Here is a 14600-nt window from a genome sequence, read left to right on the forward strand (position 1 = left end):
TCTGCAACCAGATGGAAGCAACAAATCCCACTTTAACGTTTTCCCCCTTTTTATTAACTAGAATGTATTTAATTATTTGATCAAATTCCAACTGATGTTTTCACATTAGACTCTATTGTCATTATGATACGATGTCGTGTTTTATCATGTCTATGCTGTTATGTAACGTCAACCTATATATAGGTGTCAGATTTATATTAATGTTTTGACACTTGTTTCTGACTCCTTTTGTAACATTTATATGTTGCATATATATTTTTAAATGGTAATTAACAAATAAAACACAGTTTAAACTAAATCTTTCAATAACAAAACATTTAAAACTAACTTGTATATCATGTCAAGCGTGAATTAGGAAGAACTGGTTATCATGATGCTTGGTCAGTGTGTTCTAACGAAAAAAAAACTCTTTGTATTTGTATACACCCAATTATTAATGTGTGTAAGATAATTGTATCCAAGAAGTGAGAGCCAATTTGTGAGTGGGGTAAATAACAACAAAAAACAAAGAATGGAATCGATAGGAACGATAAACAGTACAATATGGTGTAACGGTTTTGGTTTGTTTTTGTTTAACGTCCTATTAACAGCCAGGGTCATTTAAGTACGTGCCAGGTTTTGGAGGTGGAGGAAAGCCGGAGTACCCGGAGAAAAAACACCGACCTACTATACGATCAGTACACCTGGCAACTGCCCCACGTAGGTTTCGAACTCGCAACCCAGAGGTGGAGGGTAGTGTTAAAGTGTCGGGACACCTTAACCACTCGGCCACCGCGGCCTCTCCCTGGTGTAATGGCTCGGTGTTAGGAGCACCATACTACTATGTATAGTGTCATTTTGTCATTACAAACATATAGATTGTTATGTAGACCCTACACCACCTACAAACGATAATTAGCATGACACAATTTAGATACAATATTATGTTTGTTAAAAAGTAAGAGAAAATAAAAAAAATAACGTAACAGCCAATTCTTAGAAAAAAAAAAGAAAAAAAAAATTTAAAGAAAAAAAAAAGGAAAAATTAAAAAAAAAAACAATTACGAACACTCATGTAATGTTTGTTGTATGTATATATCGTTGATAATTACGATGTACAGGTCTATCTGACCATGTCACTAATTTATAATTGTAAACATATCCTCAGTATAGGTTACTATATCACACATTGGTATAGGTTACTATATCACACATTAGTATAGAGACAGGGAGGTATAACGGTTACTATCTCACACATTGGTATAGAGACAGGGAGGTATAACGGTTACCTAGAGCTCAACAGCGATATCCGATTTACCACAAATGTCGAGGATGAACCCCATTTTATTTTGTTGTGTTCAGTTTATTCAGAGTTTAACGCCAAATTCATTAAACCCTATTATTTTCGTCCTCAGTCCGTCCATAAATCAATACAATTATTCGCCTGCAAAAATGGTTAGAAAAAGAGAAACCTTAGTAAGTCAGATTTTATTCAGTCTACTTCTAAACGAATGTCTATACTTGATATATGATCAATCGTGTATGTCCCAGCTTTGAGCCACCAACAATACTTGTATACTTTCTTTTGAATGTTGACAATATTGCTATTTTGTCCTTTTGTATTTCATTCGATGTTCTTCGCCATCTAACAAAAATGGATCGTAATATTTACTTGTCTGATAGTGTAATTCCTATAACATATCTGTTGCATTTGGCAATAAAGAAATTGAAATTGAATTTAAATTTAAATTGGATAAACAAGTATGCCCTACAACGTTACACTATGTCAGTATTACATATCAAGATTCCTTGTTTATATCAGAAACGAAAGCCTTTGTATACAATATACACTGTTTGTCAAAGAAATGAATAAAAGTACACCAGCTATATAAAAATATATCTAATTAACACCAACAAATGACATCCACGATATAGAAATATATCTATAATTAACACCAACAAATGACACCCACTTTATAGAAATATATCTATAATTAACACCAACAAATGACACCCACCGTATAAAAATATATCTAATTAACACCAACAAATGACACCACTGTATATAAATATATCTATAATTAACACCAACAAATGACACCCACTGCAATATATCTAATTAACACCAACAAATGACACCCACTATATAGAAATATATCTAATTAACACCAACAAATGACACCCACGATATAGAAATATATCTATAATTAACACCAACAAATGACACCCACTGTATAGAAATATATCTAATTAACACCAACAAATGACATCCACTTTATAGAAATATATCTAATTAACACCAACAAATGACACCCACTGTATAGAAATATATCTATAATTAACACCAACAAATGACATCCACTTTATAGAAATATATCTAATTAACACCAACAAATGACACCCACTGTATAGAAATATATCTATAATTAACACCAACAAATGACATCCACTATATAGAAATATATCTATAATTAACACCAACAAATGACACCCACTATATAGAAATATATCTATAATTAACACCAACAAATGACACCCACTATATAGAAATATATCTATAATTAACACCAACAAATGACACCCATTGTATAGAAATATATCTATAATTAACACCAACAAATGACACCCACTATATAGAAATATATCTATAATTAACACCAACAAATGACACCCACTATATAGAAATATATCTATAATTAACACCAACAAATGACATCCACTGTATAGAAATATATCTAATTAACACCAACAAATGACACCCACGATATAGAAATATATCTAATTAACACCAACAAATGACACCCACTGTATAGAAATATATCTATAATTAACACCAACAAATGACACCCACTATATTGAAATATATCTAATTAACACCAACAAATGACATCCACTGTATAGAAATATATCTATAATTAACACCAACAAATGACACCCACGGTATAGAAATATATAATTAACACCAACAAATGACACCCACGGTATAGAAATATATCTAATTAACACCAACAAATGACACCCACGGTATAGAAATATATAATTAACACCAACAAATGACACCCACGATATAGAAATATATCTAATTAACACCAACAAATGACACCCACGATATAGAAATATATCCAACACACTTATTTAAATCCCTACGTGTACACTTTCTACAATGTATGGATAAAGTACGATGATTATATGATTAAATAGAAAATAATTAAAAGATCATATTTATTCTGTGGGAAGAGAAAGAACATCTCGCTTTCCTTTTATTCTGTTGTCTTATAAACAGACTATTTTAATATTTAGCGTTGATTTTATGGGTACAAAATGTACATGTATTTTAATTAAAATGACCCTAGTGAGTTAAAACAACACTACCTGGTATCGTTCTACACAAACAAAAACACGTGTTGATTTCGCTACTGACTAGCTAGTAATTATATAATGGGTAGAGGTGAAATGTTGGTTTAGCTATCAGCGGTGCTGCTTATTAAGGCTAATTATCAATTATTTTAAATCGAAGGCTAAAAAGGGCATGCTTTTTCATGCATTTGAGATGTGCGTATATATCGAGCATCAAGTGGGGCTTTTCGGGTAAATGTGTGCGGCCCTAAAAAGGGCCGTTTTAGCAGAATGCTGGATAGGTTGTGGTCTCAGGCCTCCATAAAACCGCTGTCGTTGACGTCATCACTCTCTGTGTAGTAGTTGGCATATTCGTCGTCAGAGTTGTCGCCCGTCATTCCGTTGAGAATACCCGTGATTTCATTAATGGCGGCGAGCTTGGTCATGGCGAAGTCGTAATACATGTTTCGTGTACCCTCAAACAGAGCAAGGCGGAGTCGGAGACTGTACCGGAAGGCGCGACGGTTCTCATCCTTTGCTCGCTGGTACCGGTTGGTCAAAGAGCGGAGGCGTGTATTCAGTTGGATCAACTGTTGGCATGCGCGGCGGAAGTGGATGTTGGAGGTTGTCAGTCGTTTCCTCAGCTTCTCGGCATCGCTGCGGGTCAGAGTCATCTCCATCTTGATATGTTGTCTTGTCGAAGTTTACTTTGTAAATGGTGTAATGGCTAAGATCACTTGCCACTTTTATACCAAAATTTAGGGCATCGCCAGGTAGATAAAAACATAGGTAGAAACCCATCCGTTAATCGTTAGATCTCCTCATACATGTCTTTCAAGTTGACTTTGAAGAGAAGTCCTACATGAGCTGAACTGATGACGTCATCCATACTAAGCCGTTCCACCACCAGACTTATGGAACCTCAAGGAAACCATATCGTCCGGGATTAGGGCATATCAAAGGGACGCAACCCGCAACGTAGTAGGGCCGGGATCACCCCGAAGCCATACAACACCGACAGCGGTACACACGGGCCCCCGGGGTCGATCTATCTGCTAGTATGGAGTGTGGTTTCTGTCTCGATAAAATATCAAACATTGAACATTTTTCACAGATTTTCTTTTCTTACTATTATGTCTTTGTTCACTCGAAATATTTAGTTGATAAATAAATATAAATAATTACAATATATAACAAGAAAGAATAATGGATTTAACCGACATGTCGATACAAATATTTGAAAGAAAAACGTACTTTAAAAAGAAGTGTTTGTCGAGACCAAAGTTTACCACTTACATGCCATGCAATTTTAGATGTTCAGCAGGGAATCTTATATTTGTGCATGAATTTACGGGGGAAGTTTTTTTATAACTTGCATCACTATTATGTTTCAATAAGAATTTTGAATGTTATTTGAAAGAAAAAACACACACACAAATGGCCAAACCAGATTGTGTATGGTATTATCCTTAATATTGATTTTTAAGGCGAAATATTAAAGCTGCCGTAACATTATTGAGAAAACTGAACATTACAATTATTTTTTTAAGTGATAAGATTCATATCAGTTTATTAAGTACAGCAAGCTTGGCTTTTCTACCGTTCCGGAATTTTACAGATTCATGTCCATAGAGTTAAGAGTAAGTGTTTTTCCCTTACGGTTTTACAGTTTTAAATAAATAAAACCATCAAACTTTGAGATCAATATGGATATCGATGATATGCCAGTAACATGATGTAGTAAGTGAACAGTCATCACTTCATAACAATAGTTAATTAAACAAAAAAGTTGGAACGGGTTTCTGAGGTGTGGTGACACGTGGGAAACACTCATATACATGTAGTTGAGTTGAACGTAGTTTATTGTTTAGACATAATTGGATTGGGCACAAGTTTTTACCAACATATAAAAGCCCTCTCCACAAATGTATATTACAAAGATTGTGATAGCGACACGGTATACGTATAATTATTATAAAGAAAGAAGAGCAAAGAAGAATGACAAGAAGAAAGACAGATCTAGATATTTAAGAGTGAGATAAATGTTGCTACATAAGGATATACAACAAAGTAGGGTTCATTTACGATGTGCACAATATATATCTTTAAATACAATTAATTAAAATTTATTAAAAATAAACTCATATAGTTCCAATACTTACTCGAAAAAAAAGAGTTGATAACCGAGAAATATTTAGTGGGGACATTTTAAACCCTGTATAATGAAGATATAAAGTACATGTATATAAATCATATACAACTGTATGTATACGTTTTTGAATATCGTGAGTTCTAGGCTAAGTAAAAATCTGTCTCCCTTCGGCAGTTGTATGTGTGTTACATAATTATGTATTCGCAAATAAAAATGCCGACTCTTTTAAGTTTAAATTTCACGATCACACTTATTTATCATGCAGGGCATTTAAATGTTTATAATTAAACCATCTAAACCATATATTCACATTAAAAGTCTGGATCGCTTAGTGACTCTGCTGAAATATAACATATAATCAACAAAGATTCGTATGATGCAGACTTTTTATTTTGCGATATCTATATGCATGTACAGCTCCATTATAGAAATACTCTTATCTATAACCTATAAATAGATTTTTATCTTAATCTTGTTTTAATATTTCCCAGTGATATCGCGAATATTCACATGAAATCCCCCCGGCAGCTACAAGATAAATAACATAAATCTACACGGATTTCACTGTCGATGAAAAGCGGCACTTTGCAGTCAATGTTTTCTGATGCTAGGTATAGATAAGCTTTTATCTAAGAAAACGACATATTATATAAGTTGATTAATAAGTATTAAACGAGCTTTTCGGGAAGTAAAAAAAGGAGGACGGAATTTCAGGAGATATCCTGATTTGTCATATCGATAATGAGCGAGTGGCGATGGTTCACCAATGCACGAAACCCTCCAGGCGCGCTCTCTTATTGCATAGCAACGCTTGTGCATCTTCACGGCTTGGAAAGGCTTGTTGCAGCATCAGGACCCGTAGCGGCGCGCTTAGTCCACGGATCGGAGTCGGACGGCAAACCCGGACGGGATGAGTTGCGGCTCAAGATGGACATCAGAAAAAGCTGTCCTGACTGGATTCATCCTTGACCTCGAGTTATTGTAAGTACAATATCAATACTGAAACTCCTGGCGACAGTTATCAATTATTTATGATTTCTTAAAACCACAATATGCATTGTTACCAAGCTCCGCCCATGCATGCGATTTGTTGTGTGCATTGTATATCTAGGACTAGACCTGTAGCGATACAAGATACGATTGCCGGGACTTAACTCTTCAATCAAATCACACAGTCTATCATTTAAGCTAAAATATATTCATAATGTTAAACGGAGGTAAATGATTGAACGTGTTGTATTATCGGTTATGTTTAGTTACATCGGTTATGTCTAGTTATATCGGTTATGTCTAGTTATATCGGTTATGTTAAGTTATGGTTGTTGTTATACCAGTCGATATATAAGTTAAGTACAATCTTTATAAATATTTACAATCTACACCAGTTTAATGCGGCGTGAATACGTGAGTTGTTAAAAGAAATATATGACTAACAACTTGAGTTGAATTTTCCATCTGTTATTAATTGACAAAGCCAAGATCATTCTACACAAGAAATAGCTTTAAAAAAGATAAACGGCATTGTTTTAATGCTGGTGGTTATAATGTAAAACTGCTGGTGAAATAAATTAACGATCTAATGCGTTTCAGCACGGATAACAAAATTATATCAGTTTGAATTAGTTTTGAATCAGGAATGTAATTTTATTAATATGTCATTTGAAAAGATTCATCCACTTATTCAGCTTGCATTCAATCTTAACTTTGTTTCATTTTTAACTGCATATCTGCATTTTGCATTTACGGCTATATTGACCAATCACATATAATGTACTTCATCTTGACCAGTAACGCCACCTGTCGCGTCATATCCGGGTCAAAAAGAAAATTATACGGCTATGCCGAAAAATTGACCTTTATTGAATATGTCTCTTGGTCACTCTATGTCCGTGTGATTACCAGAGTAATATAGAGAGTCAGTACTAGAGCTAGGCCGTATGACCTTCCTTCTTTAACCATGTCCGGCCACGTACTAACTGTCCTCGCTCGGTTGCAGTAAGCCGATAACTGCTAATGTTCAATTCCTCCTCTGAGAATACACGTACATATGTAGATGTACAAGGGAAATGTCTCTCGTCGCCGTGTCATCCGTGCCTGTTTCATTAGCAACAAATTATTCCTTAAACACAGGAAAAACGTAATAAATACATAAAACATTATAGATTTTAGAAATGACATTCTGATATTTTTTCAAATATTTATACTGTATATATGCACTGTATAATTGTAATTTCAGTTCGCGAACTTATAAAGACAAAACTACTTCAAAATATTTTTTTTACTTTGATATTTTCCCCGCGCATATGTAATTTAGTATGTACGCATTCGATATTGCTATCATTACAGATAATTCAAAGTAACGTTAACGGAAAACTAATTGTTAATGGTATTTTGGTCAGGATTCTACTTCTGAAACCGTTAAGCTATTAAACGAAACTGGTTTAACTACATGTATAAGGAAAACAAATTTGATTTAATAGCTAAACTCGGCTTGTCCGTTTACTCGGGAGACATAACAGAACGTCCCGGGGTAGAAGCATAGAAAATACATTAAATTTAATATTGAGCGACCTGAAGTTTATCCGGTTATTTCATTTAGCCAGGTAACGACATACCGCATTCGAATTAACAAACAAACAAAACGTTTTGACACTCAAATCTAAATATATATGTTTGTAAATCTTCTGAGAAATAATTTGGGAAAATAACAATCACAAAATTACTTTTTTTTAATAGAAATGATTATTAAAACATTGTGTACACCCGATATTAATTTTATCATTCCGTTTTAATAATTTTGTGTTTCATGTAGATGTAAAATAATAACATGGTTATGTATCAACGAGGTAGATATAGCAAAGAGAAAAACAGACTAAATTTAACATTGAACAAAGAAAGATGATTAAAATCGTGCGAGATAATAAAAAAAATGTAATTATATGATTAATATCTCGTCGTAAATTGACAACTCTTAAAATTGGGAGCAGATTGTTACAGAAGATAGATATCACGTGTCGCAGGTTTAACAAACCACTGGTTATTGATGACGATCACGGCGGCGATGAATGACACTTGCATAAATTGGGAGATTTCTTGATTCTGTCTAATATGGTAATTTTGTAATTAATTTGGTCATCTCTAAATTTACTACCGCCTGAGTGATAACAAAATCTCTGAATCATTGTGACATTAGACAAGTTTGAACGAAAGGAAAGTCGAATTGTGTACCAAAGTGATTGTTGCCCGAGTCCGCTTAGGTCTACCACAAAACTATTTGTCTTTATGAAGTATTTAGATATACATGTATATCCCATATATATAAGATTATTTGTATCAATATCTTATAAAATCTCTTTCTGTCTCTCTCTCTTCTTTCCCCCCTCCAGCTCCCCCTCTCTTCCCCTTTCTCTCCGCCACTCTCTCCGTCTCCCTCTCCTTCTGTCTCTCTCTCTCTCTTTCTCTCTATTTCTTATAAAATTAGATTGTAAATATGTAAATAAAACTGCCATCATGTGAATTTTCTCTCAATGTAAAATTGTATCGGGAGAGGGCTTAATATAAGTTGGAAAACTTGTGCCCAATCCCTTTGTAACAAATTGTAAATTACAAATAAAATATGTTTAAATCAAAATCTCTGAATCTCTGCCATTCACTGTATTACCAGATTCCGTTCTCGGCACCTAATCTCCTTCAAAGAATTATCAAGGTTAAAGTCTGAACGATTTATACAGGATCAATGTTCGAAAAATATTAACTAGTAAAAGAAATGTTATCCGTGTACCTAATAAAAAAATTCCAAAATCTTTTTTGCTTATTCAGAGGAAGAAAAGTGCTAAATGTTGATTGAACCTTTGTAATTCTTTAGGAAAGGGCCCAATCATTAATGTTTGCTTTGATTTATGGCAATAAAAATCAGGAAAAGGACTTAATACATATATGATGGTTATTAGAAAATATGTTATCAGCACAGATTAAAAAAAAATGTTATCATACTTTCCGAATTTTCTAAATAAGAAAAAGGTGTATACTAATTATAAATCAGTGATAAAACTTGTCCTATGGGAGCGTATTGCCGCAAAGTCGAGTACTAACTTCAAACTTTCGAATAAGCTTCTCGAAATATCGAGTAATTATCTCAACATTTCAAATTAACTACCGTGTATTGAAATGTGTGCACGTGATTCCACTGGCACCATGTGTATAGTACGAAGAGACAATATGGCCGGCGACAGAAAGGCCGCAATCCTTTGATGATTGTTTGTCGGGTGAACAAGTGTTTATCTGTGGTGACTTTGATGTCTTTTGAAAAATAGATTTAAGTAAAACTGTTGCGTTTTGACTTTTTCTTTGTTCTTTACAGAATAGAAATCTAAGCCGCTTTTTTTTTTATTCTTGTCGTGTTCAAATTCCATTTTACAAAGTCAAAATATCAACTTTTACTGTTACATGTAGTTTGTTTTTAATATCATGGTAATGATAATGATAAAAAAAAGACGCAAACGAAAATGGCAAGCGTTTCTACGGAATGTACCTTAAATATCTATTTTTTTCGTCATGAGCCAAATATTTAGTGCATTTGAAAATTTAAATTGGTGAAAACGACTGGCTTATTTCACAATAAGTGGAGGTCTTTTTTTCTGACGCACGGATATTGTAAACCAATTTTTAGATGGATTTACCTGTGAATTGAAACGTTGCTCGTGCTTATTTTGGGGGTAAAAAACAGCCCAAAGAGTGTTTTCATTTTGTCTTTTTATTTCAAATAACAGTGTGTATGCTCATTATATTTTGTATGTATCGCTATTTGAAATAATAACTATACAAGAATAGACGAAAATAATGTATATTTATATTCTCAGCTAAAAGTGTATTGCTCACACTGACAGAAGACAGACTATTCGAAACCGTATTAAATGCAATAATAGCCAGAAAAGTATGGACTTTTCATGGAGTAGACTAGGCGCCTGTTATCAGATATCTAAAAATTTCTCCTACAAAGAACGCTACTATCGGAACGGATCTTAACAGCCTGCCAAATGTCGTTTATGTTCCAGGGGTTGTCCTCAGAAGTTCGTCCGAATAAAGTCGAGGACCGAGCTGGATTCGACTGCAAATACAAGGGTATAAGTGAAACATGGACATTCAATTGAAATCACTTTTTTTTCGTTATGTCGTTTAATTTAACATAGTATATAACGCCAATATAAAATGATGATTTTATTTTTATTTTATCCGTGGAACAGGGATAACATTGACGTCCCTGTACGCCAGTAAATTTGTACATATTTTTACCGTAATGGATACATGCATTCGACCATAATACTACCCTTATTATCCGTTTACGATATAGAAGTATGTTGTTAGCTGGGTCTATCGCCCCGTTAACAGTTGTAGTAGTTGGTGATTACCTCACTGAACAACATTCGGAAGGCCCGTCGCATGCAATCAAGAGCAATTAGGGTAACGAGTCTTGACCAAGGACACAATCATGACAACACAGATCTATTTGCCATTTTGTATGCATGAATTGATATATGATTTATATGTACCTTGGAATCCTATATTTGGAAATAAATTGAATTGTTTCTCAGCTTCCCGTAAAACACAAACCGACACGGGTAGGGAGTGTCGAACCACGCTCCTCGGATCATTACCTGAGGTTACAATCAAGTGTTCATAGCTAATTTTGTATATCTGGTGGGCATCTACTAGAGATTGACTAAATATCGTAACAAAGTTTATATATACATAATGGCTAAACGTCGAACTTCCAGTCCGAAGAAAACTTCGAAGACGTGTTTGTAATAAATCTATAATTTTTGCAGAAAAAAATTAAATATTCTGATGTATAAACGTTCTTTAACATTTGAACAAGAGTTTGAGTTCCATGCCAAAAAAATATCAAATGTCTATCTGAGAGCAGAATATATATATAATTTCCTAACCAGAAATCGGCCAGGACGGTTACTATTTGGCCTCAGGAAGTACTATGGACTGAACCATACATGCTTAGTCTAAATTAGCACGTGGGTTTATAACCAGGGTCCCTGGGGGTCCCATTAGGGGACGGAGATCACAACGAACTGCCAAAACATCTTCACATTCCAGACAAGTGGTCTAGGCACGCCAAAATATAAGATCATATCATTGCAATGTGTTTTCCGTATATCCCTATTATGACGACTTTCGATTTTCCCGATAGATGTATATCCGGTCTTTCTGTGCGAGGATGGGCGAGATAGGACTTCAATCGAAAGCAAGTAAAATACACCCCTGAAATTAGAACAAACAGGGGCAATAAGGACAACACACAGCCTACTTGGCGTGTTTTCAATTATAATCAAATTGGACAGTAGCATACCGCCTTAATGCTGCCGATGTTTAATCACTTATTGACAAATCAATTGTTAATCTGACATCAAGACGTTTCTATCGACACCACTTCTTCCTCGCTTAATCCACAGGGATATGTAACCCAATCGGCCTATCACACGTCGACTAATAGAGATGGGATTTGTCAAGTTAAAGATTTAAATCCCCAAATATTGATGGATTAGAATGGATGGTTTTCTGCAAACATCGGAACACCTTTTCAAACAAGGTTAGCACGGATGATGACTACCGATGAATTACGAGAGATATGTTGTGATGTTAAGAGAAACTAAATCGCGTTAAGCTGACCATCAAAATGGCTATTTTGTTTTGGTGTTACATTAAACAATACACACAACATTATTCTAATATGTAGTGGTCTCCCGTGTCATGCAAGGACAGATTTTAACTTCAGATTTGAAGAAAAAGAGAAAACATTTTTCAATATTATGTATCGATACCCTTCTTTGATGTCATGGTGAAGACGAATGTTACACTTTATCGTGGAAGTAGAATAAATATCTAGATAGATGAGGAAGGTGACATCAGGTCCCAATCCAAACATTCAATTACCATTGAAGTACGCGACTAAGTCGCGCATTCTGGTGATGAATGGCGGCCATTTTCTACTTGCGCGTGACTCACATTCCAGGCTATCCACTTTCAAATATAATGCCTTCCAATCATGCTAGTTTGCAGTCTGAAAGACTCGCGCTCATCCAAAAAGGCCAAATATCAACAAATTGGATTAATGGCTGTTTCTAACTCCTCTCAGTCGTAACATATTACCGCGTTTTGTCAATACGATCATGTCAGTCGTACGTCCATTGTAGTATCGGAACTCTCCGGCGTCCGGAGGGAGTTTGTGGGCACGGTAAATTAGGCCGCTTACGCATTTGAAAAGACGGATGCATAATGAAGGTGTTTGATGCGGAAAATGAGCGTAGACAATCTGATAACATTGTGCCCGATGTCCCGGGATCGATGTGGAACTCCTCGGCCAAATTAAACCCTGGCTTGTTCAATTCATTACAGCAAATCTCAGGAAATTGGTAAATTGACTAAATACGTCTAAGAGGCGATGAGAAGCTGGTGATTGACCCGATCTGTAACGACAATCATGCGGGACATAGTGTTACAACAAATGTAATTTTGATACGAACACACTTAATGAGAATTTGGATTCCGAAACGTTTGAACATAACGATACAGTGATCGGGGAATATGTATACATACACGTGCATTTAGACATGTCCTACCTCGTGAACAATGCTAAGCCAAATGTGTTGCCTTTTTACACAGGAGAGTTTGTAATGTAGATCATTCTAAGATAATGAAGAATACAAAATCAAAAATTACATCAAAAGTCCAGCTAATTGGGAGCTTTTACAAATAATTGTTTGTATAAGAACGTGGATGTAGTGGAGTGGTATAAGATGTGGGTATTTCTGGCTAGGCGATTAGGTGTCGTAGATAGTACGTGGCCCGGTTAGGGAAAGAGTCATAAACCTATCTTTCTTCGTCATTGGTGTTTCTACGTTATATATATAAGTTCACTTTTGTGACATTTCTTAGAGTATAAAATTAACTTGATGCTGTCGTTCTATCAAACCCACACAGTACAAGTATTGAGGACAATCACAGTAAATCGGGATGCTTTTTCATATACATAGTACATGTACAGGAAATTGCCAAAATAGGTTAAACTCCCGTCCCTCCTAACAGAAACAGAGGAGGAAGGGGTGGGGATCTTATATATATCCCATGTCTTATGCTTAGGGACATTAAAAAGAATCTTCTTCATGCCATTACACGGGATCATTTTAAATGAATTCCAAATACATAATATATCGTCTTTTACACAGAATATGGAATCTTAAGATCCCATATCTTGTGCACACCATTTTGGGATATTGCTTTTATATATATAGCGAAACAATCGTAAGATGAAAAACAAAACGTTGACATCCGAATAAAGGTGTAAGATGAAAAATAAACAATTAACATCAGAATAAAGCTGTAAGATGAAAAATAAAACGTTGACCTCCGAATAAAGGTGTAAGATGAAAAATAACCAATAACATCAGAATAAAGTTGTAAGATGAAAAACAAAACGTTGACCTCCGAATAAAGGTGTAAGAAAACTGTCAGAATAATTTGTGTAAATAACGGTATTATTATACTATATCACAAATTTAATGTGTGGACATTGAAGTTGTCGTGTAATTTGAAAGTATTCTCTACATGTATTACGGCTTTCCTTTCACCAACTCTCGTTTCTACTCTGATTTCACCGACAGAGGTTTCTAGGTTTATTTTCATCGCAGACGCTTATAGTTAAAAAGTTTTGTTTTGTTTTTTTTCACCGAAAACGTATCTAGTTTGATTTTCGCATACAAGCGTGTGTTTTTTTAATTCGTCGACAATCGTTTATGTTAATTTCATCGATTATTGGTTACGTAGTTTCATCAACAATCGTTTACGTTAATTTCATCGACAATTCGTTTACGTTAATTACATCGACAGTCGTTTACGTTAATTTCATCGACAATTCGTTTACGTTAATTACATCGACAATCGTTTACGTTAATTTAATCGACAATCGTTTACGTTAATTTCATCGACAATCGTTTACGTTAATATCATCGACAATCGTTTACGTAGTTTCATCGACAATCGTTTACGTTAATATCATCGACAATCGTTTACGTTAATATCATCGACAATCGTTTACGTAGTTTCATCGACAATCGTTTACGTT

At 34.7% G+C, this 14600-nt stretch overlaps 1 protein-coding gene across 1 annotated transcript in view; it reads left to right on the forward strand.

Moving 5' to 3' along the window:
• Positions 1 to 6342: 6342 nt before the first annotated feature.
• The window catches only part of LOC117332824 (matrix metalloproteinase-2-like), a 76205-nt gene continuing 67947 nt past the window's right edge, over positions 6343 to 14600 (forward strand). Inside the window, exon 1 of the mRNA XM_033891871.1 lies at positions 6343 to 6448. The gene's annotated coding sequence lies outside the window, so the exon portion shown is untranslated. The remainder of the gene's footprint in view (positions 6449 to 14600) is intronic.

This window comes from Pecten maximus, chromosome 8 (genome assembly GCF_902652985.1).
Source record: "Pecten maximus chromosome 8, xPecMax1.1, whole genome shotgun sequence".
NCBI classification, from domain to species: Eukaryota; Metazoa; Mollusca; class Bivalvia; order Pectinida; family Pectinidae; genus Pecten; species Pecten maximus.